The sequence below is a fragment of the Leucopleurus acutus genome, assembly GCF_964270905.1.
Source record: "Leucopleurus acutus genome assembly, chromosome: 1".
Taxonomy (NCBI): domain Eukaryota; kingdom Metazoa; phylum Chordata; class Mammalia; order Artiodactyla; family Delphinidae; genus Leucopleurus; species Leucopleurus acutus.
Window position 1 is genome coordinate 168,133,032 of NC_139142.1, and position 25,621 is coordinate 168,158,652.

General features: G+C 37.4%; 1 protein-coding gene and 1 pseudogene across 2 annotated transcripts in view; both read right to left on the reverse strand.

Moving 5' to 3' along the window:
- Positions 1 to 25,621, reverse strand: part of HDGFL3 (HDGF like 3) — a 76,179-nt gene that overhangs the window by 43,059 nt on the left and 7,499 nt on the right. The window lies entirely within an intron of this gene.
- On the reverse strand, positions 11,683 to 12,159 carry LOC309967335 (low molecular weight phosphotyrosine protein phosphatase-like; annotated as a pseudogene). Its single transcript has one exon. The product of its transcript is annotated as a low molecular weight phosphotyrosine protein phosphatase-like (transcript).

The window sequence follows — 25,621 nt, forward strand, 5'->3', positions numbered from 1 at the left end:
GGAGGGACTGGACTAAGTGACTATTCACAGGAGATACATTTGCCTGTATCAAGAGAAGTGAAGATGAGATAATCCCAGGATTACTGGTGGTGGGATGGTAGGGTGCTTCTAAAATGGTTCCCAATAATCCTCATTTCCTGATATTCATGGCCTTGTGTAATCCCCTCTTCCTGAGTGTGGGCTAGATCTAGTTATCTACTTCTAATGAATGGAATATGGCAAAAGTGATGGGATGTCACTTCCAGCTTGCAGACTCTTGCCCTCTTGATTGCTTGCTCTGAGGAAACTGGCTGCCATATCATGAGTTGCTCTGTGGAGAAGCCCATGTGGCAAGGAACACAGGGATGGCTCTGGCCAACAGCTCATGAAGAAATAAGGCCTTTAAAGTCAATAACTCATGAGGAAGTGAAACCTGCCAACAACTCCTGGAGTGAGCTTGGAAGCAAATCCATTCCCTAGTCAAGCCGTAAGATGACTGTGACAGACAGAGGCAGAAGGTCCAGGTAAGCCATGCCTAGATTCCTGATCCACAGAAACTGTGAAATAATATATGTTTATTGTTTTAAGCCAGTAAATTTTGGAGTAATCTGTTATGTAGCAAAAGGTAAAATAGGGTAGCTCTAAACAAAGTACAAAAGAATTCATGGGGCTTCCCTGGTGGCGCAGTGGTTGAGAGTCCGCCTGCCAATGCAGGGGACATGGGTTTGTGCCCTGGTCCGGGAGGATCCCACATGCCACGGAGCGGCTGGGCCCGTGGGCCACGGCTGCTGGGCCTGTGCATCTAGAGCCTGTGCTCCGCGGCGGGAGAGGCCACAGCAGTGAGAGGCCTGCGTACCGCAAAAAAAAAAAAAAAAAAAAAAGAATTCATGAGCAAAAGAATCAGCCCTAAACAGCTGCCCAGTCCAGACAGCATCAACACCAGCTCACAACAGCTATTAGTCTAATAAGAACTTTACTGCTACCTTCTACCCGTTTCAACCCTAGAGGGCTGAAGAATGTTGGATGAGCAGTCAATACATTAAGTAAGGTCAAAAAAATTAGTTGACCCCCCCTTAATACAGTAGGCCAACCTTTGGTAGGGAGAAATTTTGGCTTTAAATAAAGTTTGAAGTTTTAAATAATTATACAGAATTGACCATATTAATTATTGAACTTAGTCTGCTTTTGTACTAGAACTGCTCTGAGGACTTCTCATTAGCAGAGAGTGATCAGAAAAGTTATAGGACTTCATCCAAAGGGACTGGAGCAATGTTAGCATCACAAAATGGGTATGAACAGAGTAGAGGCAAAACAAAGCTTCAAAAAAGCAAAATGAGGAAAGAAAGAAGTCAGAGCAGCTAAATCATAGAGAGAAATAGCAAAGGTGGGGGTAGGTCAAGATGAATACTGAGTAATGCATGAATACAAGGCAAGAGAAAATCAGCTAGGCTAGAATCCAACATTTTGTAAATGGTAGTTTCCAAACCCACAGGTCTTCACAGTGCTCTGAGAAGTTTGCATTATTGACAGTCATGGTATCTGTTTCAATTTCAATTTAAAAATCAATAAATACAATAATTTAAATACTTTCTTTCTAAAAAGTATGAGAGCCTCTTCGTATCTACTGAGCAAATATGTGCAGCAATAGTAGGTAAGTGTATTCACGACTGAAATATTCAGTTAGGTTTATCACTCAACTGAACACAGCTAGCTGCTTCTGGATTTGACCATTAATCTGTTCTCATTTTTATTCTTTGTCTCAATATTATTTAGCTTATATCCAAAATAAACTTTGTTAAGACTGCAAAAGAAATATGGATGTTGAAACAGAAGTTAGTAAAGAGCACAAAATGATAATAATCTTGTAAATTTTTTTCAAAATTATCTTTATTCTATCTGAAAACTGAATTTACCTGATCAATATCAAGATTCTCCATCTGAACCAGTACTGAAAGGAGAAAAAAATGATGACAAGTATATCCCAATTTAGCATTTTATTTAAAAAAATGAATTATACTTTATCATTTTGGTGACTATCTTTTCATGTCTTTTATATACATGCACATATATTTTACATAAATGGGATATGTCACAGAAGCTGTTTTATCATGGAGATCCTTTTTCTTTTAAATAGAGATGTGTGTGTGTGTGTGTGTGTGTGTGTGTGTGTGTGTGTGTACGTGTGTACATACTGAGTGGTAGGTGAGTGGAGGTTTACCTCTACAACCTCTCTCAGACCTACTTATCCCAAGGTAATGATTACAGTTGGAACCTTTGTAGTCATGGTTCCTCATCTGCTGATTCGACCAACCGTGGAATGAAAATTGAGAAAAAAAAATTCCAAAAAAGCAGAACTTGAATTTGCCAAGTGCTGGTAACTATACAGCATTTACATTGTATTAGGTATTATAAGTAAGCTAGAGATGATGTAAAGTATATGGGAGGATGTGTGTAGGTTACATATAAAGGACTTGGGTGTCTGCAGATTTTGGTATATGCAGAGGTACTGGAACCAATCCCCCTGAGAATATCGAGACATAGCTATTCATAGCAAAGTATGCTTTTCTCCATGTTCATATACAATTTTTTTTTTTGTGGTATGCGGGCCTCTCACTGCTGTGGCCTCTCCCATTGCGGAGCACAGGCTCTGGACACGCAGGCTCAGCGGCCATGGCTCACGGGCCCAGCCACTCCACGGCATGTGGGATCCTCCTGGACCGGGGCACGAACCCGTGTCCCCTGCATCGGCAGGCAGACTCTCAACCGCTGTGCCACCAGGGAAGCCCAATATACAAATATTTTATACACAGGCAGAAGTGTTTTTTTTTGGGGGGGGTGACTATGGTGTTTCTCTCTCACACACACATGCACACAAAATGAATCACATTTTATCAAATTCTCTGCATTATTAAAAGTCCTTGAAGTCAACTGGCATAGATTTAACTCATTTATTTTTAATGACTGCATAATAATACAGTAATTAGATAACCTATAATTTACCCAACTTTTTCCTGAGGAATGTTAAATAAGGAATTTACCTTATTTTTAGTGTTTTTGCCCTTAAAAAAGGCTACAGCAAACATACTTAAGATTTTTATGCACTGGTGCTTCTATTTCCATGAGATACGATTTCCAGGAGTGAGACTGTTGGATCATATATTAGAGGTATTTTTCATTTTAATAGATATTGCCAGACTGCTTTCAAAAAAGGTTATAATAATTCACTTTTCCACCAAGATATGAAAATGACCTCCCTTCCAATCTCTGACAGCATTAGGCATTTCTGCTCTTTTAAATTTGCATTTCCCTGATTAATGGTGAGGTTAAGCATCTTTTCATAGGTGTATCGGCTAGTAGGATTTACCCTTCAGTGAATTGCCTATTCATATCACTTTTGCATTTCTCTATAGGCTTCTGTCTTTTTACTATTCATTTGTAATATATTAACCTGATATCTATACTCTCCATTGTAAATATATTTCTCTATTATATAATATGCCCATTGAAACATTTTCTTCTCTTGAGTTCCAGGATACTACACTCTCCTGATATATTTTTTTCCCTTTCTCACCATCCACTTCTTTTCAGTCTTCTTTTCACAGCTCCTCTTCTCTACACAGACTTAGTCCCCTGGTGATTTCATCCAGTTTCATGGTTCTGAATGCCATCTATACACTGACGAGTCTCATATTTCTACCCCCAAAATCCAGACTTCCCTTTTGAGCGTCAGACTCACCTACTTCAGTGTCTCATAGGCATTTCAACTCTTAATCTTATGGCCTAACCCGTTTATCTTTCAGTATTCTCTAATGTGAGTAAATGACATCACTGTCCAACCAGCTGCTCCTATTCGAAAACTGGAAGTCATTATTGATTTACTTCTCTCCCATACAGATATGTCTCAATAACACTAATTTCTTTCAATTATACCCCCTCAAATATATCACCAAACTAACCATTTCTTTCTACATCCAATTCTGTCTGCTCTGGTCTACTCTACCATCATCTAATGCCTAAACTTCTACAAAAGGCTCCTAACTGGGCCCTTCGTATCCACCTCCCTAGCCCCTACCTCTGCCCCCAACAATCAATTCTTCAGATCCTAAACATAAGTCAGATCATGTCATTCTGCTCGAAACACTCCTATGACCTTCCATATTTTAAAAAATTCTAAACTCATTGCTAAAGCTGTAAGACCCATGATAGGAATTTTGTCTACCTCCTTGAACTCATCTCCCGCCCTTTTGCCCCTAGCCCTAGCTCGTTCTGTATTAGCCTCATTTGCCTTCTTGCTCTTCCTTGAATATGCCAAGTTCATTCCAACTTTTACCCCAGAGCTGTACGACTCCTTCCTCTCGAACATTTGACTCTGCTCAAATGTCACATTTTCAGAAAACCCTTCCTTGATTGTGCAGAAACACCCACCCACACAGCATCACATCATATGCTATCCTCTTTGCTTGCTTCATCTTTTTCCATATCTCTTATGGTTACATTAAATTACAGATTGCTTTGCTTGCTTGCTTAGTCATCTGTCCCACTCTAAACTAAAACATAAGCTTTATGAGGACAGAAAACACGTCCATTCTCATTCACTACTAAATCCCTAGCACCCAAAACAGTGCCTGGCACATAGCAGGAATTCAGTGTAATTTTTTTTTTCAAGAATGACTAAGTGTTGCTTTATTATTTTTTGACACTGATCATTGCAAAGCTAGCCTAATTACATTGAAAGGAACCAATATATAGCTGTAGTTCATTCGTTTTTAATGTTTAATATTTTTACATCAATATACCACCATTTAATTTTCCATTCTCTGTCAAGGACATCTGGGTTACTTCCAAGTTTTTTTGCTATTATGAATCATGTTGGTGTGAATATTCTTGTACACATCTTCTAGTACACACATGTGAGCTTCTCTAGGATTACAGATGTAGCGTCAGAAAGTATGCAAAATTCAACTTCACAACATAAAGCTAATTTGTTTCCAAAGTGGTTGACCAATTTATATTCCTTCAGTGGTGTATAAGAATTCCTATTGCTGGACTTCCCTGGTGGTGCAGTGGTTAAGAATCCACCTACCAATGCAGGGGACACGGGTTCGAGCCCTGGTCCGGGAAGATCCCACATGCTGCAGAGCAACTAAGCCTGCCAGCCACAGCTACTGAAGCCTGCGTGCCTAGAGCCCGTGCTCCGCAACAAGAGAAACCACCACAACTAGAGAAAGCCTGTGGGCAGCAACGAAGACCCGACGCAGCCAAAAATAAATAAAAAAATTTAAAAACAATTAATAAAAGAATTCCTATTGGGATAAACAACAAGGTCCTACTGTATAGCACAGGGAACTATATCCAATCTCCTGGGATAAACAATAATGGAAAAGAATTTTAAAGAAGAATGTCTGTATGTGTGTAACTGAGTCACTCTGCTGCACAGCAGAGATTGGCACAGCATTGTAAACTATACTTCAATAAAAAAAATGAAAAAAAATACTCAAAATAAAAAATCACGGAGTCTAATAAAACACAGATAATGGCCAAAAAACAATTCCTATTGAGCCACATCCTCTCCAACATATGATACTGGAAAATCTCTTAATTTTTGGCAATCTCATTATGATCTTAATTTGCATTTCCCTACTAATAAGGTTGAGCATCTTTAACTATATTTGTAGGCCTTATGTAATTCTTCTATGAAATGGCTGTTCATGTCTTTTTGCCTATTTTACTATCCAGCTATTTGTCTTTTTCTTATTGATTCATTCTGTATACTAAAGCTTTGCTGGTTCTGTATGTAGCAACTTCCTTCAGGTTGTGGCTTATATTTTCAAGTTCATTAAAGGATTTTTTAACTGAACAGAAGCACTCGATTTTAACATACTAAAATTTATCAATTTTTCCTTCCATGGCTAATTTTTTTCTGTGTTGTCATGGAAAATTCTTCCCTACTCCAGGGATACAATATATTCTCCCCATATGCTTTAAAAGCTTTTTATGCTTTCATCTATGTAGAAATGATCTTTGTATATAGTATGAAATAGGGATCCATATGGATACTATATGGATAACTAATCATGCTAGCATTGTTTAAAAATACTCTCTCCATATCCCCCCTCCCCTACCTGCAATGCCACCCTTGTCCATATATCTGTGGACCAGTTTCTGGGTAACCATTCTGTTCTACTGGTCAGTACAACTCTCCCTGAGCCAAACACTGTCTTAATTTACTATTAACTACTACTTGAACAATTCTACATTTTGATATCTGATAGGACAAGTCCCACCATCTTGTTCTTACTGTTCAGAAATGTCTTGTCTTCGTTATCTACCCTTCCATATATATTTTAAACAACAAAACAAAAACATAATTTAAAAACAAATACTCATTTACAACAGCAACAAAAAGTATAAGATACCTAAGAATGTACAGAGATTTATAAAACAATTAAGAAAGCCCGCATAAATGAAGAAATAGACCACATTCATGTATTAGAAACCTTAATAAGATGTCAAATTTTCCATATTAATCCATAAATATAATTCAAATTCAATCAAAATCCCAACATAGTTTATTGTGAATCTTGACAAGCTAATATACTGTTTAACCTTCCTTCACTGCTTGATTGGAAGCATACAGAATTATAAATTTAGTATAAGATATAAAACTTTAACCAAAATATGTATTAGAATCTAAAATGTGATCAGCCTTATCTATTTCTGATGATAGGTCTTCCTTAATCAAAGTCTAGAAATTTTCCTTTATTATACTTCAGATAATTAATTTTGAAATATCTGTACTGTCTTCTAGAGTTCATGTTGTTAGCAAGCTGACGTTCTCTGAAATATACTTGTTGTTTATCATCTCTTCCCTTATATTTGTCTCCAAACACTTCTTTTGCTTTCTAGATATGTTCTTCAAAGTCTGTCTTCTATTTGACTAATTTATTGATTCTGCTTGTTACCTGAGGTGTTTACATACTCTACTCTGGCTATTCTTATTTAATAGTCATTGTTCACATCCTAATGTTCTTTACCGAAAAAAAAAAATTTAAAGAACACAGACTTGTTACAGTACCATAAAGAAAGGCTTTGGACAATCATAAGGCATAGCATAAAAGGACTTTAAAAAAGCCAGCGAGAAAGGGAAGAAACAGCATAAAGCTTGGAAAAAGCAAATACTCTTTGCATACTTTCAAATTTAGTATAGAAGCAATTATCCTGAATGGCTCTGAAAACAGGGACCTATGCCCTAGACTGCTGATATCAAACAAAAGGCAAAATCACAGAAGCAAAGTACAGGTATGATAATCCATCTAGTGCCTCAGAAATTTAACCTATAGCAGCATTAATAATATTCTAAGCATTTAGAACCATCTGCTAAATGTATCCAATTGTAATTTATCTCTTTTTAAGGATAAAGATGTGAAATTAGTTTTGTCTTTCTGCCAAAAGCACCAATCGACCAAAAAAAAAAAAAAGAAAAGAACAAACCCCCCAAAAATGTAATGACTGTGTTCCTGACAGGGTTGCTAAACAAATATTTGATAATAGAAAGTAGACAGTAGGAAGAAACACCAAAAATTCCACAGGATGATTTTCTCAGAGATTCTTTCCTTCAGTTTATGTCTCAGGGATGAAATTCATCACTTGTAAATTTGAATAATTCTACACATAAAACAAAATTAAAGCATATGATAGTCTTAAACTGTGCCTGTTTTTGACAAATAAAGGTGGTAGCTTAGCCAAACCATCTTGACTGCCTCATCTATGCAAAAGCTCATTTAAACATTTAAATAATCACTCACAGGCATTTTCTGAACACTGTATCTCATTTTCCTTGTTCTCAATTATACCCAACTGCCTCATATAAGGCTAGGCCTGGGCAAACTTGTGCTTTGTCTTCATTCTTACCTTTTCATCTTTCTAATAAGATCACAATGACCCCAGGACCTCATATTTCACTTCTCTTGCTTTCCCCACATATGCTGCATATGGATGTCCATAAAAACTCACTGTCCCAGGAATATCTGTTCAGAGTCCTGTTCTTTGCTTATTTTAAAATAAATTACAGGGACTTCCCTGGCGGTCCATTTATTAAGACTTTGCCTTCCAATGCAGGGGATGTGGGTTCAATCCCTGGTCTGGGAGCTAAGATCCCACATGCCTCATGGCTAAAAAACCAAAACATAAAACAGAAGCAATACTGCAATAAATGCAATAAAGACTTAAAAATAAATAAACAAATAACAAGCACAATGATCAACAGAGTGAAAAGGGAGTCCACATAGTGGGAAAAATATTTGCAAATCATATATCTGATAAGGAGTTAATAATATTTAGAATACATAAGGAACTCTTACAACTCAATAACAAAACCCCCCAAATAACCCAATTAAAAAACGGGCAGGGGCTTCCCTGGTGGCGCAGTGGTTGAGAGTCTGCCTGCTGATGCAGGGCACACGGGTTTGCGCCCCGGTTCGGGAAGATCCCACATGCCACGGAGCAGATGGACCCCGTGAGCCATGGCCGCTGGGCCTGCGCGTCTGGAGCCTGTGCTCCGCAACGGGAGAGGCCACAACAGTGAGAGGCCCGCGTACCGCAAAAAAAAAAAAAAAAAAGGGCAAAGGACTTGAAGATATACTTCTCCAAAGATATACAAATGGCCAATAAAGCACGTGAAAACATTCTCAACATGGATAATCATTAAGGAAACACAAATCAAAACCATGAGATATCACTTCATACCCATTAAAATGGCTACTTTCAAATAAACAAAAACCCAAAAAACAAAAACCCCAGAAAATATAAAGTGTTGGCAAAGATACGGAGAAACTGGAACCCTTGTGCACTGTTGGTGGAAATGTAAAATGGTGCAGTCCCTATGGAAAACATTATGGTATTCCCTAAAAAAAATTAAAAATAGGATTATCATATGACCCAGCAATTCTACTTCTGAGTATATACCCAAAAGAATTAAAGGCAGGGTATCGAAGAGATATGTGTACCCACACGTTTATACCAGCATTATTCACAATAGCTAAAAGGTGGAAGCATTCCGGGTTTTCATCAACGAATGAATGAAGAAAGAAAATGTGGGATATACATGCAGTAAAATATTATTCAGCCTCAAGACGGAAGAAATTCTAATACATGCTACCACGTGGATGAACTTTGAGGACATTATGCTAAGTGAAATATTCCAGTCACAAAAAAGACATGTACTGTATGATTCCACTTATATGAGGTACACAGAGAAGTCAAATTCATAGAGACAGAAAGTAAAATGGTGGCTGACAAGGTCTGGGAGTAGAGGAGAATGGGGAGTTATTGTTTAATGGGTACAGAGTTTCAGTTTTGCAATACGAAAAATTTCTGAAGATGGATGATGGTGATGGTTACACAACAATGTGAATGTACTTAATACCAATGAATTGTCCACTTAAAAATAGTAAATTTTATGTTATGTATATTTTAACACAATTAAAAAGAAAAAATTACAATTAGCACATAAACAGCTCATCCTAAGACTGGTTTTAAACCCTTTTCTTACCTGAGCCTCAAATTTTCTAAATTAAATAAGGGTTTCTGTCTAACTGTCAAAATGGTTAGAGTGAATTCCGTATTTTCTTTCACTTCTCCCTCTCATCCTGCGCAGGTGAGTAAAGAGGGCAATGGATTGTACTGCAGTTCTTCCTACTAACTTGCTCTGTAACTCTGAGAAAGTCACTTGGTCAAGAAGTTTAATGCATTTTAGTTTTCTCATCCCTCCCCTCAAAGTAACAACACTGGAAGTCATCTTAAATCTTATGTCTCAGAAGGTACTATCACTAAACTTTCCATTAACGACTTCAAAACTGACTGCAGGGAGGCAGGAAGCAATAGCACAAAATGTAAAGGAAGGTCCATTCAAGATGCAGTGTTCTCCCTCTATAACAGTTAAATTGTGTTAAGTCCTATTACAAATAATAGGACAATAAATAGTTCTAAAAACTACATTTCAATGTCCTATAACCAAAAAAGGGCTGAAACCCAGCCTTTTTGTAAGGAAATGCCAATAAAAAATGTCTCTATTCTCTTTTTCATGTTCCTTCTGGGTTGGTCAGTTTTATTACTTGTTCATTTAGTCTAGCTGCCTTGTTGATAGGAAAATCTTCTCATCACTTTCTGCACACATCTCACTTTTATTCTTTTCCTTTATGCATCTATGGTTCTCTTCCTTAACCTATCTCAAGCTTTTTCAAGGTAAGGTCATGTCTCATTCATTTTTGTAATGTTAAGTCTATCAAGTCTATCATGGAGACTAACCCAGAGTATATACTCAATGAACACTTAATGGGAATATGATGATGGAACACTAGTGTTACCCAATTCACACAGCCCCGCCTTCACAAGGAAATAACTGGAAATTAAAAAGATGAAAGTTTCAATGACAGAAATTAAGAATGTTACACAACAAACTGTTTAAAACCAGGAAGCATTTCTGCTAACCAAAAAAAGGAGATAAAATCTTGAGGAAGTCTGTTAACAAAGAGTGGAATAGGGGAAAATCTCCCAGGGGTGGTCAAAAAACATTAAGCTACATATATACTGTTTATACAATTTACATCTTAAAACAGGAAAGAAAAGTTATGAGTAAAAGGCTGGATAAAGACACAACAGCCAAATCTATACAAAAATAAAAGCATGTTACAAGTTACAAGTACCATAACTTACAAGCTAAAAAAGTATGAAGTGGTAGAGTGGATCATTACACATATATTTTTTGTAATTTCCCCAGTTTATTTGAAAACAATCTTTTCTGACATATATTCATACAAATTTTAGATCAGTCATCTCCAAGTGTACAGAAATTACCTATATTTGACTATAAACTAACCACTGAAAAAAGAACACTTAACGTATCAATATTTAAGCATTCCAATATAAAAGGACTTTTTCCAACTTATTATTTTTTTCCCACCTAAGCTGATCAGTATTTGACATTCAGGTTAATTATCTGCATGTAAAAGCAGGTGCGGTCCTCAAACTAACCTAAGGTAAATCAGCACACAAGTGTCCTTCTTCCCAGACATGATTACATTTCCAGAGGCAAAGTGGTTCAAATGGGAACAAATAAGCTAACTTCCTTATGAAATAAACTAGACAGACACAAACTAAGGAGTGAAGGTGCTAAAGATAAATCCCACAAATCTTCCTCATTCCTGTCTTGTCAATGCACAAGTGTGCACTGTGAGCGTGTATGAACACTTCTCACCAATATCACTGGACACCAGGCCCTGGCATCAAGAGGTAGTGCAGGGCAGGGGGCCCCGTCCACACAGAGGGAAGATGTAGTGCAGATTCTTGGAAGTGTCGATGGGCTCAGATGCTAATGGGCCTTACAGTGATGTTTTACTTCATTATGTTCTATTTTGTTGCTCTACTATTTTGTTTGTTCCACTATTTTTGTAAGTGGGGTGAAGTGGGAGGTTCATCTAGTCTAAGAACATTTACCCCATAAACTGCCTGAATCAAAATTTTTATTTATTCTTCCACCAAACACAACAACTGATTTCCATCTACAATTATTTTTTAAGGTAGGAAACAGTGAGTCAACTGAAGAAAGGGCTGCGGCCTTGGCGAGGGAATGGTGACACTGTGTCGCTCCACTGAGAATGCGGGCCTATGGGGACAAGCCTGGGCCACAGCAGGACTGGACCTGGGTCAGTGAACCCTCTCCAGCAAGGCTCTGCAGCACCGCACACACTGGTGGTAGACGGTCTCAAAGTCAGTGTCCTTACCATAATAAGGATCTTCAATAATGAGTTGTTCCTGTGGCTCCTAGCTCCCAAGTGTTCAATTCTCGCTCTGCAGTTTTTAACTTGATTACTTTTCCTATTCACATCTCTCAGGTTGCTTTCATCCATACATAGTATATAATCAAAAGTGGCAAAGACTTCTTTGGTAACTTGCCAGGCAACGTGACTCATGGGGATAACCATGCTTCTTCATGCAAGCCTGCCCCCGATAATCAGGAGGGTTTCCTAGTTCAAACGTGGACACTGCTGCACTGTTTATCCTCCAAGTATCTGAAATGTTTTGATCAGTTACAAGTTTCCTGAAAACTGTTTCTGCAATGGGTGATCGACAGATGTTACCCAGACACACGAACAGCACTGACTTGGTCACCTGTATGGCCATCTTCCCGTGCACAGAGAGGCGCCCACTTGGATCATTATATTCTGACAAAAGGTACACTACCCTGGAGTTATAAGTCCTAAACATTTACGTGGCAAGTGAAGCCCTGAAATTTCCTAAATGGTCAAAAATATTGTGAGAGATATGTAGAAATATAATAGATATGGTAGCTATACTTCTGCATCTCTAAATATTGACTGCTACAGAAGCCTTCTTTTTAGGAATACAAAGAACACTTTTAAAAAGTTGATCACGGGGACTTCCCTCGTGGTCCAGCGGTTAAGACTCTGCATTCCCAATGCAGGGGGCCTGGGTTCAATCCCTGGTCAGGGAGCTAAATCCTGCATGCTGCAACTAAGACCCAGTGCAGCCAAATAAGTAAACAAATAAATATTTTTTAAAAAGTTGATCACATATTAAAAGAAAACTCAAATTAAAAAATAGTTTAAAAGACTACATACTCTGATAACAAGGTAATCATGCTAAAAAAACAAATTTAAACATTGTATAAAAACTTTTTTTTTTTTTTTTTTTTTGCGGTACGCGGGCCTCTCACTGTTGTGGTCTCTCCTGTTGTGGAGCACAGGCTCTGGATGCGCAGGCTCAGCGGCCATGGCTCACGGGTCCATCTGCTCCGTGGCATGTGGGATCTTCCCAGACCGGGGCACGAACCCGTGTCCCCTGCATTGGCAGGCGGACTCTCAACCACTGCGCCACCAGGGAAGCCCTGTATAAAAACTTTTAACCAATGATAATTTCTAAAATTATCTCCTAAACATCTCTTAGGCCAAAAAAGAAAAGAAAATCACAATTAAAATCTATGTTGAAAATGATTATAAAACACCAATTACCCAAATCTACATGTTGAAGCCACATCTGACCTTAGGAAAACTAGCTTTAAAAATTTTCATTTTCAAAAAAAATTTCAAAGAAATTTCATGACTTTTGAAATAGAAGAAAAGAAAAGTAGTGAAGATGAAATCAGAAATTCATGATGTAGGGGAAAAAAAATAGGAGAACTGATTAACCAAAAAAAAAAAAAAAAAAAAAGGGAGAAATAAAAACCAAGAGCTAGAGTTTTGGTGAAAAAATGACAATAAAGCTGACAAACCTTTGGCAAATCTAAATACAAAATTTTTTTTAAAATATATAAAATTAGTAATGAGATGTAACTATAGTGACTGAGACTAAAAATTATAGTAGAATGATATATATATATATAAAATTTACACTAGAAGGTTTACTATATCTATGAAATAGACACTTTTCTAGGAAAATAAAAATGGTAGAATTGACTCAAGAAGAGTGTAATATGTGAATAAACCAATAACCATGAAATTGATTTAAAAGATGCCCGAAAAAACCCTCAAAAAGTTTCCAGGCCTGAAGTGGCTTTAAGGTCTTTCAAGTCTTGGAAATAGACTTGCTTGCTTGCTAAATAGAAATTATTTTAGGGACTTCCCTGGTGGCACAGTGGTTAAGAATACGCCTGCCAACACAGGGGACACGAGTTTGAACCCTGGTCCGGAAAGATCCCACATGCTGCAGAGCAGCTAAGCCCATGCGCCACAATTACTGAGCCCGCATGCTGCAACTACTGAAGCCCGTGTGCCTAGAGCCCGTGCTCTGCAACAAGAGAACCCACCGCAATGAGAAGCCCGCACACTGCGACAAAGAGTAGCCCCCGCTCGCCACAACTAGAGAAAGCCCACATGCAGCAATGAGGACCCAATGCAGCCAAAAATAAATAAACAAAAATAATTTTTTTAAAAATAGAAATTATTTTAGGGCATCTAAAACTTGGAAAGCTTACCACACATTTTACCAAATCAGCAAAGCTGCGAAAGAAATCAGACAAAAGACTTACTACAACAGACAGAACTGAAAGGAGAATAGGCAATTCAACAATAATAGATGGAGACTTCAATACATCACTCTAAATAGCGGATAGAACAACTAAACTAGACAGAAGATCAAAAAGGAAACAGAACACACTATAAACTAACTAGACCTAACAGACATCTATAGAACACTTCACTGAATACCAGCAGAATACGCATTCTTCTCAAGTGTACATGGAGTGTTCTCCAGAATAGAACATACATTAGGTCATAAAACATGCTTCAATGAATTTAAAAGGACTTAAGTCATACAAAGTATGTCCTCTGACCACAAGGTAATGAAATTAGACATTACTAATAAAAGGAAATTTGGGAAATTCACAAATATATAGAAATTAGCACACTACTAAATACACAATTGGCAAAGGAGAAATCACAAGGAAAATTAAAATTACTTGTAGATGAATGAAAACATAAACATAATATACCAACACTTATGAGATGCAGTGAAAGCAATGTTTAGAGAGAAATTTATAGCTATGTACACCTATATTAAAAAGGAAGATCATGGGGCTTCCCTGGTGGTGCAGTGGTTGAGAATCTGTCTGCCAATGCAGGGGACATGGGTTCGAGCCATGGTCTGGGAAGATCCCACATGCCGCGGAGCAACTGGGCCCGTGAGCCACAACTACTGAGCCTGCGCGTCCGGAGCCTGTGCTCCGCAACAAGAGAGGCCGCGATAGTGAGAGGCCAGCGCACCGCGATGAGGAGTGGCCCCCGCTCGCCGCAACTAGAGAAAGCCCTCACACAGAAACGAAGACCCAACACAGCCAAAAATAAATAAATTAATAAATAAAATTTAAACTGTTGATTCATTCATGTAATTTAAAGAAAAAAAAAAGGAAGATCACAAATCAATAACCTAACCTTCTACCTTCAGAAACTGGAAAAAGAATAGCACCAACTTAAAGCAAATAAAAGGAAGAAAAAAATACAGATTAGAGTGAAAATAAGTAAAATAGACAATAGAAAAATACAGGAAATCAATGAAACCAAAAGTTAGTTCTTTGACAAGATCAATAAAATTGACAAATCTTAGGCTAGAATGACTAAGAAAAAAGAGAGAAGATTCAAATTACTAAAATCAGGAACGAAAAGAGAACATTACTACTGACCTTACAGAAATAAAAAAGACTATCAGGGAATAGTATGGGTAACTGTATGCCAACAAATTAGATAACCTAGATAAAATGAACAAATTCCTAGGAAGGCACAAACTATTGAAACCCACTGAAGAAGAAACAGAAAATGTGAGTAGAGGTATAATAGGAGATTGAATTATAAAAAAATACCATAAATAATAAAAAAAAAAAACTACCACAAAGAATCTAAAAAAGCGCAACTCATAGAAACAAGAGTAGAATGATGGTTGCTAGGGACTGGAGGGTAGGGGAAATTGGGAGATGTTGGTCAAAGGATACAAACTTCCGGTTATATAAGATGAGTAAGTTTTGGGGATCTAACATACAGCATGGTGATTATAATTAACAATACTGTATAGACTTGAAAGTTGCTGAGAGTAAATCTTAAAAGTTCTCACTACAAAAGAAATGGTAATTATGTGAGGTGACTGAAGTGCTAACTAACCCTACTAGCGTAATCACTTTATTATGTGTAAGTGTATCAAATCAATACATTGTACACCTTAAATTTACACAATATTTCATGTCAGTTAAATCTCAATAAAGCTGTTTAAAATAAAAAAAAAACACCCACAAAGAAAAGCTCAGGTCCAGATAGCTTCATTGGTGAATCATACCAAACATTTAAAGAATTAATACCAATCCTTCACAAACTCTTTCAAAAAACAGAAGAGGAGGGAACACTCCCCAACTCATTTTTTGAGGACTGTTATTACTCTGATACCAGGATCCCAGAAACAGACATCACAAGAAAACAGAACTATAGATCAGTATCACTTATGACTACAGATGCAAAAATCTACAACAAAAATATAGATCTTCCTCAACTTATGATGGAGTTAATCCCAATAAACCCATCATAAACTGAAATTATCATTAAGACAGAAATGCATTTAATACACCTAACATACAGAGTATCATAGCTTAGCCTAGCCTACTTTAAATGTGCTCAGAACACTTAACATACAGTTGGGCAAAACGATCTAACACAAAGCCTATTTTATAATAAATGTTGAGCATCTCATGTAATTTACGGAATACCATTCTGAAAGTGAACTACAGAATGGTTGTATGGATACAGAATGGTTCTAAGTGTACTGGCTGTTTACCCTAGTGACAGTGTGGCTGACTGGGAGCTACGGCTCACTGCCACTGCCCAGAATCAGGAGAAAGTATCTTACTGCATATCGCTAGCCTGAGAAAAGATCAAAATTCAAAACTTGAAGTGTGGTTTCTGCTGAATGTGTATCATTTTTGTACCATCATGAAGTCGAAAAATTATAAGTTCAACCGTCATGTGTCAGGGATTCTATTTCTTATTAGCAAACAGAATCCAGCAATGTATAAAAAGAATTATGTACCATGACCAAGAAGTTTTATTCCAAAAATGTGAGATTGGTTTAACACACAAAAATCAATCAATATAATACACCATATTAATAGAACAAAAGACAAAACAGCACATGGTTATCTCAATAGATGTGGGAAAAGCATCTGACAAAATCCAACATCCTTCCATGATAAAAACATTCAACAAACTAGGAATACAAGGAAACACCCTCAACCTGATAAAGGGCATCTATGAAAAACCCACAGCTAACGTCATACTTAATTGTGGAAGACTAAAATTTCCTGCATAAGATAAGGAACAAGACAAGGATGTCCACTTTGACCACTTCTATTCAACATTGTACTGGAGGTTCTAGTCAAGGTCATTAGGCTATATGAAATGTAAAATGGTATAACAGCTTTGGAAAAGAGGCTGGGAATTTCTCAAAGGGTTAAACAAAGAGTTACCATGTGACCCAGCAATTCCATTCCTAAGTATATACCCAAGAGACTGAAAACATTAAATCCACATAAAAAATTGTACACATATGTTCATCACAGCATTATTTATAACAGCCCAAAGTGGAAATGACCCAAATACCCATCAACTGATGAACAGATAAACAAAATGTGGAGTACCTATGGAATGTTATTCAGACATTAAAAGGAATAAACTACTGGGACTTCCCTGGTGGCACAGTGGTTGGGGATCCGTGCTCCCAATGCAGGAGGCCTGGGTTTGATCTCTCATCAGGGAACTGGATCCTACACGCATGCCGCAACTAAGAATTCGCATGCCACAACTAAGGAGCTAGCGAGCCGCAACTAAGGGGCACACCTGCTGCAACTAAGACCTGGTACAACCAAATAAATAAATGAATATTAAATAAACAATAAATAAAAGGAATAAACTACTGATACATGCTACAACATGGATAAACTTTGAAAATATTATGTTAAATTAAAGAAGCCAGACATAATTGGCCATATAGTCTTTTTTTAAAAATAAATTTATTTGGGCTTCCCTAGTGGCGCAGTGGTTGAGGGTCCGCCTGCCGATGCAGGGGACACGGGTTCGTGCCGTGGAGTGGCTGGGCCAGTGAGCCATGGCCGCTGAGCCTGCATGTCCGGAGCCTGTACTCCGCAACGGGAGAGGCCACAGCAGTGAGAGGCCCGTGTACTGCAAAAAAAATAATAAAATTTATTTATTTATTTATTTATTTATTTATGGATGGCTATGCTTGGTCTTCATTGCTGTGCGCGGGCTTTCTCTAGTTGTGGCGAGCAGGGGCTACTCTTCATTGCAGTGCGCAGGCTTCTCATTGTGGTGGCTTCTCTTGCTGTGGAGCATGGGTTCTAGGTGCGTGGGCTTCAGTAACTGTGGCACGTGGGCTCAGTAGTTGTGGCATGCGGGCTCTAGAGCGCAGGCTCAGTAGTTGTGGTGCATGGGCTTAGTTGCTCCATGGCATGTGGGATCTTCCCGGACCAGGGCTCGAACCTGTGTGGTTAAGAATCCACCTGCCAGTGCACCACCAGGGAAGTCCACCACCAGGGAAGTCCAATTGGCCATATATTCTATGATACCTCCAAATGAAATATCCAGAATAAGCAAATTCTTAGAAACAAAGTAAATTAGTGATTGTCATGGACTGGGGGTAAGGATGGATGATGACAGACTGCTTAATGGGTATGCATTTCCTTTTGGGGTGATAAAAATGTTCTAGAATTAGCAATCGTTTTACGGCATTGTGAATACAATAAAAACTACTGAACTGTATAACTTAAACAGGTGAATTTTATGTTACCTAAATTATATCTCAACAAAAAGAGAAATGTATGTACAATAGTCCCCCATTATCTGCAGTTTCATTTTCTGTGGTTTCAGTTACCTGTGACCAACCATGGTCCAAAAATATTTAATGGAAGATTCCAGAAATAAACAATTCATAAGTTTTAAATTGCACGTCATTCTCAGTAGTGTTAGGAAATCTCAAGCCATCCTGGAGTGGGACATGAATTATCCCTTTGTCCAGCATATCCTACCTGTTAATAACTTAGTAGCTATCTCAGTTATCAGATCAACTGTTGCAGTATTGTAGTGCTTGTGTTCAAGTAGCCTTGATTTTACTTAATGAGGGCTGCAAAGCCTAAGAGTAGTGATGCTGGCATATGCCAAAGAGAAGCTGTGAAGTGCTTTCATTAAGTGAAAAGGTGAAAGTTCTCGACTTAATAAGGAGAGAAAAAATACCATTTGTTGAAGTTGCTAAGATCTACTGTATGAAAGAATATTCTATCCATGAAATTGTGAAGGAAAAAGAAATTCATGCTAGTTTTGCTGTTGCACTCCAAACTGCAAAAGTTATGGCCATAGTGCATTATAAGTGTTTAGTTAAGATGGAAAAGGCATTAAATTTATACAATAAGGTATTTTGAGAGAGACCACATTCACGTAACTTTTATTACAGTGTATTGATATAACTGTTTTATTTTATTATTTATTTAATATTTTACCATGCCTAATTTATAAATTAAACTCTATCATGGGTACATAGGTATAGGAAAAAACGTATACACAGGGCTCAGTATTATCTGCAATTTCAGGCATCCACTGGGGGTACTGTAATGTATCCCCATGGATAAGGGGGGGTTACTGTACTGAAACAAAGTAAGGTGTATTCCAGGTATACAAGTACAATTTAATATTTAAAATATATAATTAATAACAAGGCCAAAAGAGAAAACTTACAAAACTATTACAATTTGACAAAATTTAACTTTGACAAAATTTAACTTCCATTCTTGATAATTCTTAGAAAAATAAGAATAAAAGAATACATCAATGGAAAACAATATGGGGGTTCCTTAAAGAACTAAAAATAGAGTTGCCACATGATCCTGCAATCCCATTCCTGGGCATATATCTAGAGAAAACTGTAATTCAAAAAGATACATGCGGGCTTCCCTGGTGGCGCAGTGGTTGAGAGTCCGCCTGCCGATGCAGGGGACACGGGTTCGTGCCCCGGTCTGGGAAGATCCCACATGCCGCAGAGCGGCTGGGCCCGTAAGCCATGGCAGCTGAGCCTGCGCGTCCGGAGCCTGTGCTCCGCAACGGGAGAGGCCACAACAGTGAGAGGCCCGCGTACCGGGAAAAAGAAAAAAAAAAAAGATACATGCACCCCAATGTTCACTGCAGCACTATTTACAATAGCCAAAACATAGAAACAACCTAAATGCCCATTGACAGATGAATGGATAAAGAAGATGTGGTATATATATAGAATGAAGCATTACTCAGCCATAAAATGGAATGAAATAATGCCATTTGCAGCAACATGGATGGACGTAGAGATTATCATGCTAAGTAAGTCATCATGCTAAGCAAGTCAGATAAAATACCATATGATATCACTTATATGTGTAATTTAAAATATGACACATGAACTTACCTACAACACAGAAACAGACTCACAGTCCTAGAGAACAGACTTGTGGTTGCCAAGGGGGAGGGGGGCTAGGGAGGGATGGATTGGGAGTTTGAGGTTAGCAGATGCAAATTATTGTACATAGAATGGATAAACAACAAGGTCCTACACAGGGAACTATATTCAATACCCTGTGATAAACCATAATGGAAAAGAATATGAAAAAGTATGTATATATAGGTATAACTGAATCACTTTGCTGTATAGTAATTAACACATTATAAATCAACTATACTTAAATAAAATGAATTTAAAAAAAAGGAATATATCAACATGATGTGGACCCCAGCTGTCATAAAATTTTATCATGTTCTGAAATGTGCACAAATATAACAGTACTATTATAACAATACATTATAAAACCAAGATAAATTTATATATTAAGTAGAAATAAAATGACACCAAAAAATCTAAATTAATAATTTAATGTCATACTGTTTTATTGGAATTACATCCTGTTTACAACATGAATACGCCTCAGGTTCTTTTGTGTTTAGCACTCTTACGCTGCCCTGGGCTGTATAATGAATCAAATTTCACAGTATTTTTCTCTATCAGAACTACCACCAGGCCTCCATTTGCACAGCCCATCTTGACATCATTAGGTGATCAATAAGATGTTAGAGGCAAAGAATAAGGAGCATCTAGGATAATTTGAGGTCTTTGTTTTTGGGGGTGACTGGCTAAATAGTAATCTTTAAGTAAAACAGGAATACTTGGGTTGGGAGGGGTGGCTAGATTACTTTTGATGATGAATTTGTGGTACCTGAGGGACAGCTAGATGGAGCTGTCTAGTAGGTAAATGGATGTATGGATTTGAAGCTCACAATAGTAAGTCTGGGCCTGAAACAGAAATTTAGAAGAATGGTGGCTTGAAGCCAAAGAAGAACCTGTACAGGTATGGTTAGAGAAGCAGAAGAATCTTTCAAAAGAAACACAGGAGGGAAGTCAAGAGAAGAGAATTTTTTAATAGCAGTGTTAATTTCCACAGAGGCAACAATTAGGATTGAAATGAATTCTATTAATTGGCAGGTGATGGTGACTTCTGGGAGAGGGGTGAGAAAGAGACAGTAAGGTCAGTTATTTAAAGAAGCATGGCTACCAAGGAAAGCAGAGAGAGCAGTGCCTGGAAGATAGGAGAGATTATTCTTTCTAGTCTGTAGAGAGAAAGTCAGTGGAGGGGAAGAGGCTGATGACTTCAAGTCTATGAGAACAAAACTTTGTTTAGGTTACCTCTCTACCCCCAGCATCTATGAGGGTGTTAGTGTTTGGGACATAGCAAACACTCAAAAATATCAATATTTGCTGAATGTTGAATGAAGAAAGGAAAAGGGTGGGGTCAAGCAAGAAGGGGAGGGTCTTAGTAAGGAGGATGGGGAAGAGGCGATGGAGAGGGAAAAAAACATTTTTTGATCATCCGTTAAACTTCAGGTTCTTAAAAAAAAAAAAAACAAAAAAACCCACAAAACTTCAGATTCTTTATGTTCAAAATCCTTGAAATAACCCTGAAAAGAAGGCATTATTGTCTCCATTTTACAGTCGATCAAAGCAAAGAGATTAGGTACCCAAGGTCATTCATCTGTTGAGGGATAGAGACAGCAGACACGGCTTTATCTGCACATAAAGCTCCTGCTCTTCCACTGCACCTTGAAAATGAACATATAAAATATGAAAGTAAAATAATTTGCTGAAAATAAGGGGAAAGAGATTGAGTTGGAAGAGGGTAGTAAAAATATCTACTAACACCTGAGGAGGATGGACAAGGAACTGACCCAGGTCAAGTAAAAGGAGTGATGAGCAGTGTTGAGGACCTAACAAAATTAATCCTGGAGCAGTCCCAGTCTGCATGCCTTTGTGATTATGTCTAGTTGGTCTCAGCAGGAGTTTGTAGGGTGAATGCATGAAAGTGTGCATGGGGTGAGAGCAGTTCAAGTAATCATGTAGGTCTAATTTGGATAAGGAAGGAGTGAAGCCAGGAGGTAGCTGGGATACCCAGAGAAAACGGAGAGGTCACAGTAGTTGGATTTTACAATACTGAATGAGAAGCAATTTTAGTGGCGCAAAGGAGGGGTCTTCAATCACCATCATCTCTATTTCACTTCAACAAACTTCTCTAACCGCCCGCTCTTGCTGAGCTGCCCTACTTCTGTAATTTGCTTTTATGACAATATTAAAAACAAGGGACACATTGGTTCTGGGTTACCTGATCCCTTGTAGTTAAATAAATATTTGCTCCAGACAAGGAGCTTATTAAAAATGAACAATGGAGACCATCAAATTTCATAACTCTATCAAAGGCTCTGTCCTTCACCCACCACCCCACCTAGCACAAGACAGGGCCAGTGAACAACAGCAGTGACAAAAAGCTGAGCGGAAAACCACGAGAGTTCTTGAATACCTGACTTAACACAAAGATTAACCTAACCCTTTTGTTTCCAGATACTTCCACTTAGTATAGTGGGGCTATTTTCCAATAGAAGTATACTTATTTTGTGTGAGTCAGTCAGCCAGATGTGAGATATAAAACTGTGCTTACTATAACTTTTCAGAAATATATCTTTTTCAGAAATTGAAGTGTCTTACTATCATCAATATTAGATTGTCTCTTCTAAGATTGCTGTTATCTAAATAGTAGCAAGGAAATCTTTCTGATTGGACAAAAGTGATTGTAAAGAAAATACAGAACCATTAGAAATGTGGTAGTCCCATGACTTTACATCCACTTCAGAGGGTACCACAAACCTACCCCACCTATAGGTTTTCTGGACTTAACAAAAGCCCATATCAATCCCAGTCATAGATAGCCTGATACCTCCACAGTCTAGTCTCAAAAGCCCAAGAAAACCCCAGAACCTCAATATTATCAGCCAGGGAACACTAGATAGTGTTTATCACTAACTAGTTAGCAAATGTATGAAGCTTATTACCCTCAACAAGCCATATGTATGAAACTATAATTAGCTTCATAGAGAAAGCTAAGAAAGTAGTAGGTATATTTGCAGTTCAAAGAATAGAAGGAAAATGAGAGTAGAAATATTTGATCTGTATACCTTTGGAGATCAAGTAAAACAATGGCCAGGGTGGTTAAGTGTCCTAACATAACTTTCATTTCTTATGTTCATGTGACCTCCATGTAGGACTATGGCTACAGCAGAATAAAAAGCTCAGGACTATTAACTCATCTCAAAAATCCAACTACTGTTCTATATAAACATATATAACTCACATAGATTAATTTCCCTTTGGCCTAACAGACCAGACCAGTACTTTTCAAACTACAGGTAGTGAAATTGATTTTGTGGGTTACAACCTGATTTTATACAAAATGAAATATAAAAACATCAGGATGCATCACATATAGTATGATGTGGTGAAAATCTTTTTCTAGTGTGTGTGTATGAAATTAATATTTATTTCCTATTGTCAGTTACAGCCAAAAAAATTCTGAAAGCCACTAGACTAGACTGCAACAGAATCAATCAGCAACCATGACTCATTTCCAAGGTCTAAATACTTTTTCAAAATTATTGACTTAATCCTCATGTAGCAGTCCAGTGAAGGAGATAAGAACAGTTATGCCTTGTTTGAAAATAGCTGGTCTCATTTTGAAAGTCAAACAGAAGTCTTGAGGGAATTAATTTTCAATCCATTTAACATATGCTAACTCCAAAAAAAAAAATGAACTGAGAATTCATAACACTGCTCCCTCTAAATATGCATTTCCTCCAAAATTAAAGATGCCATTAGTACAAAAGTCTACTTCAGTGACAAAAAGGAAGAAAAGCTCTAAAAGCATGGGTTTATTTTTTGACATTTTTCCCTACATAAAAGTTTTTCAATCTCTGTGAAACTCATTTTTATATTTGCTAACCACTACTGAACCTAAATGAACCCATCACTTACAACAACTCTCGTCTTAAACATATTTTGATAGAAACTAAGAAGTTACTAATATGTTAGTAAGAACTACCCAGTCCACTTTTGGAGAGCCTTCGAGACTCTATAATCAGGCTTAGGGAATCCACTCAGAGCTTGAGTTTCAGTGATCAAGTGGGAGGAGTAGTTGATTCATAGGCACCATTTAACTGCCAACGAAGTCCAGCTTAGTTTGCCCCCAAATCCTGAAGCTATGTGGACCCTCTAGAGATGGCTCATCACACTCATAAATCTGGAGGGGTAATATTAATGGGAAGTCCCTACAACTTCCAGAGCCTAAAGCCAACTCACTATTATAAAGTCACAAGGAAACTGCTGAAAGACACACTTGCCAAACCACAAAAACATTTGTGGCATAACTGAGACTTTACTAGGTCCGGTGTTTCTAGGAGGTTAATTATTAGGTACTTAATTAGCAAACACTTTCTTCATGTATATTTTCACATTTGATTACTAGGAAAAAGGGTGAGACTAAGAATTATCACTCTCCCTGTTTTACAAAGAGGTTGTAATAAAAAAAAGATGCCCAAACCTAACAAACCAAGAGAGTGGTAGAATGAGGTGCTTATCTTTTAACTCCTGGTCTAGTTGTCTTCCCCGACATGGCAGGAAGTCTTGCTCAGAAATCTGGAGGATGTCACTCTAAATGTCTGAGCTCACCAATCATTGGATTATTTCACTCTTTTTAACCTCTAGGTGGCTCTCTGTGACCCTACAGATGGTACTTACCTGACTGACTACAGCAAATTCTTATCAAGTAAGAAGATATAGTAGAAAAATTCAATTACTACCTCCATTTTAATCAGCTGAAAGGAGATTACATATACAAATGGCAGTGATATACTGTACATAGGAAAATGCTGTTACAGAGATTGGGAATGCAGTAAACTGGCAAGAAGTTACACAGGCTAGTAGTAGTAGTTCTTATGATTTAGTTTCTAGGCTCTACTGAACCAGTAACTCTCATAACTACCCTACTTGATGTTCAAAGTAGATGTGTTCTCTCACACATAAAGGTTTTAGAACTTACACTGAGTCAACATCATGCTACTCATTCAGAATTGATTTTAACGGGTCTCTGCTTTCTTTAAATGCACAGCTAATATTTATTTTTATATTGCCCTGTGTCAAAGGACTTTCAAAGAGATATAAAGATAATATAATAAATGTTACAATAGTAAATGTTCTCTGACTGAAGATTTCCAGCTTCACAGAAACTTGTAGCCCTACAAACACACATATATGTATGTTCTTTTTACATACTGCCAAATGCTTCTTTAGTCCTTTACCTAATCTGATATCACATTTCTTATGTTCTTGTGGCATTCTTAATAGTCTGGGATTAAGACAATTAAGTTGTCTTTAGGTGAATTTCTTAAGCTAAGTCTTGGTTCTCTTATGAGGATATCTACCTCATAGTAGTGTTATTATATATACTCATTCTAATTTGATAATCAAGACACATATACATTATTGATAGAATGTCATATATGATACATATATTCTGCCTAACTTGTAACCAAAGAAATTAATTCTATTAAATATTTGTGCTTATTAAATTGAGAAAGATTTTTAAAAGTTTGAATCATCCACTTTTAATGAATATGTGAGAAAACAAGTATTCTCTTATTCTGGTAGTGGGTAAGATAAGATAGTTAAATCTTTGTAATACAAA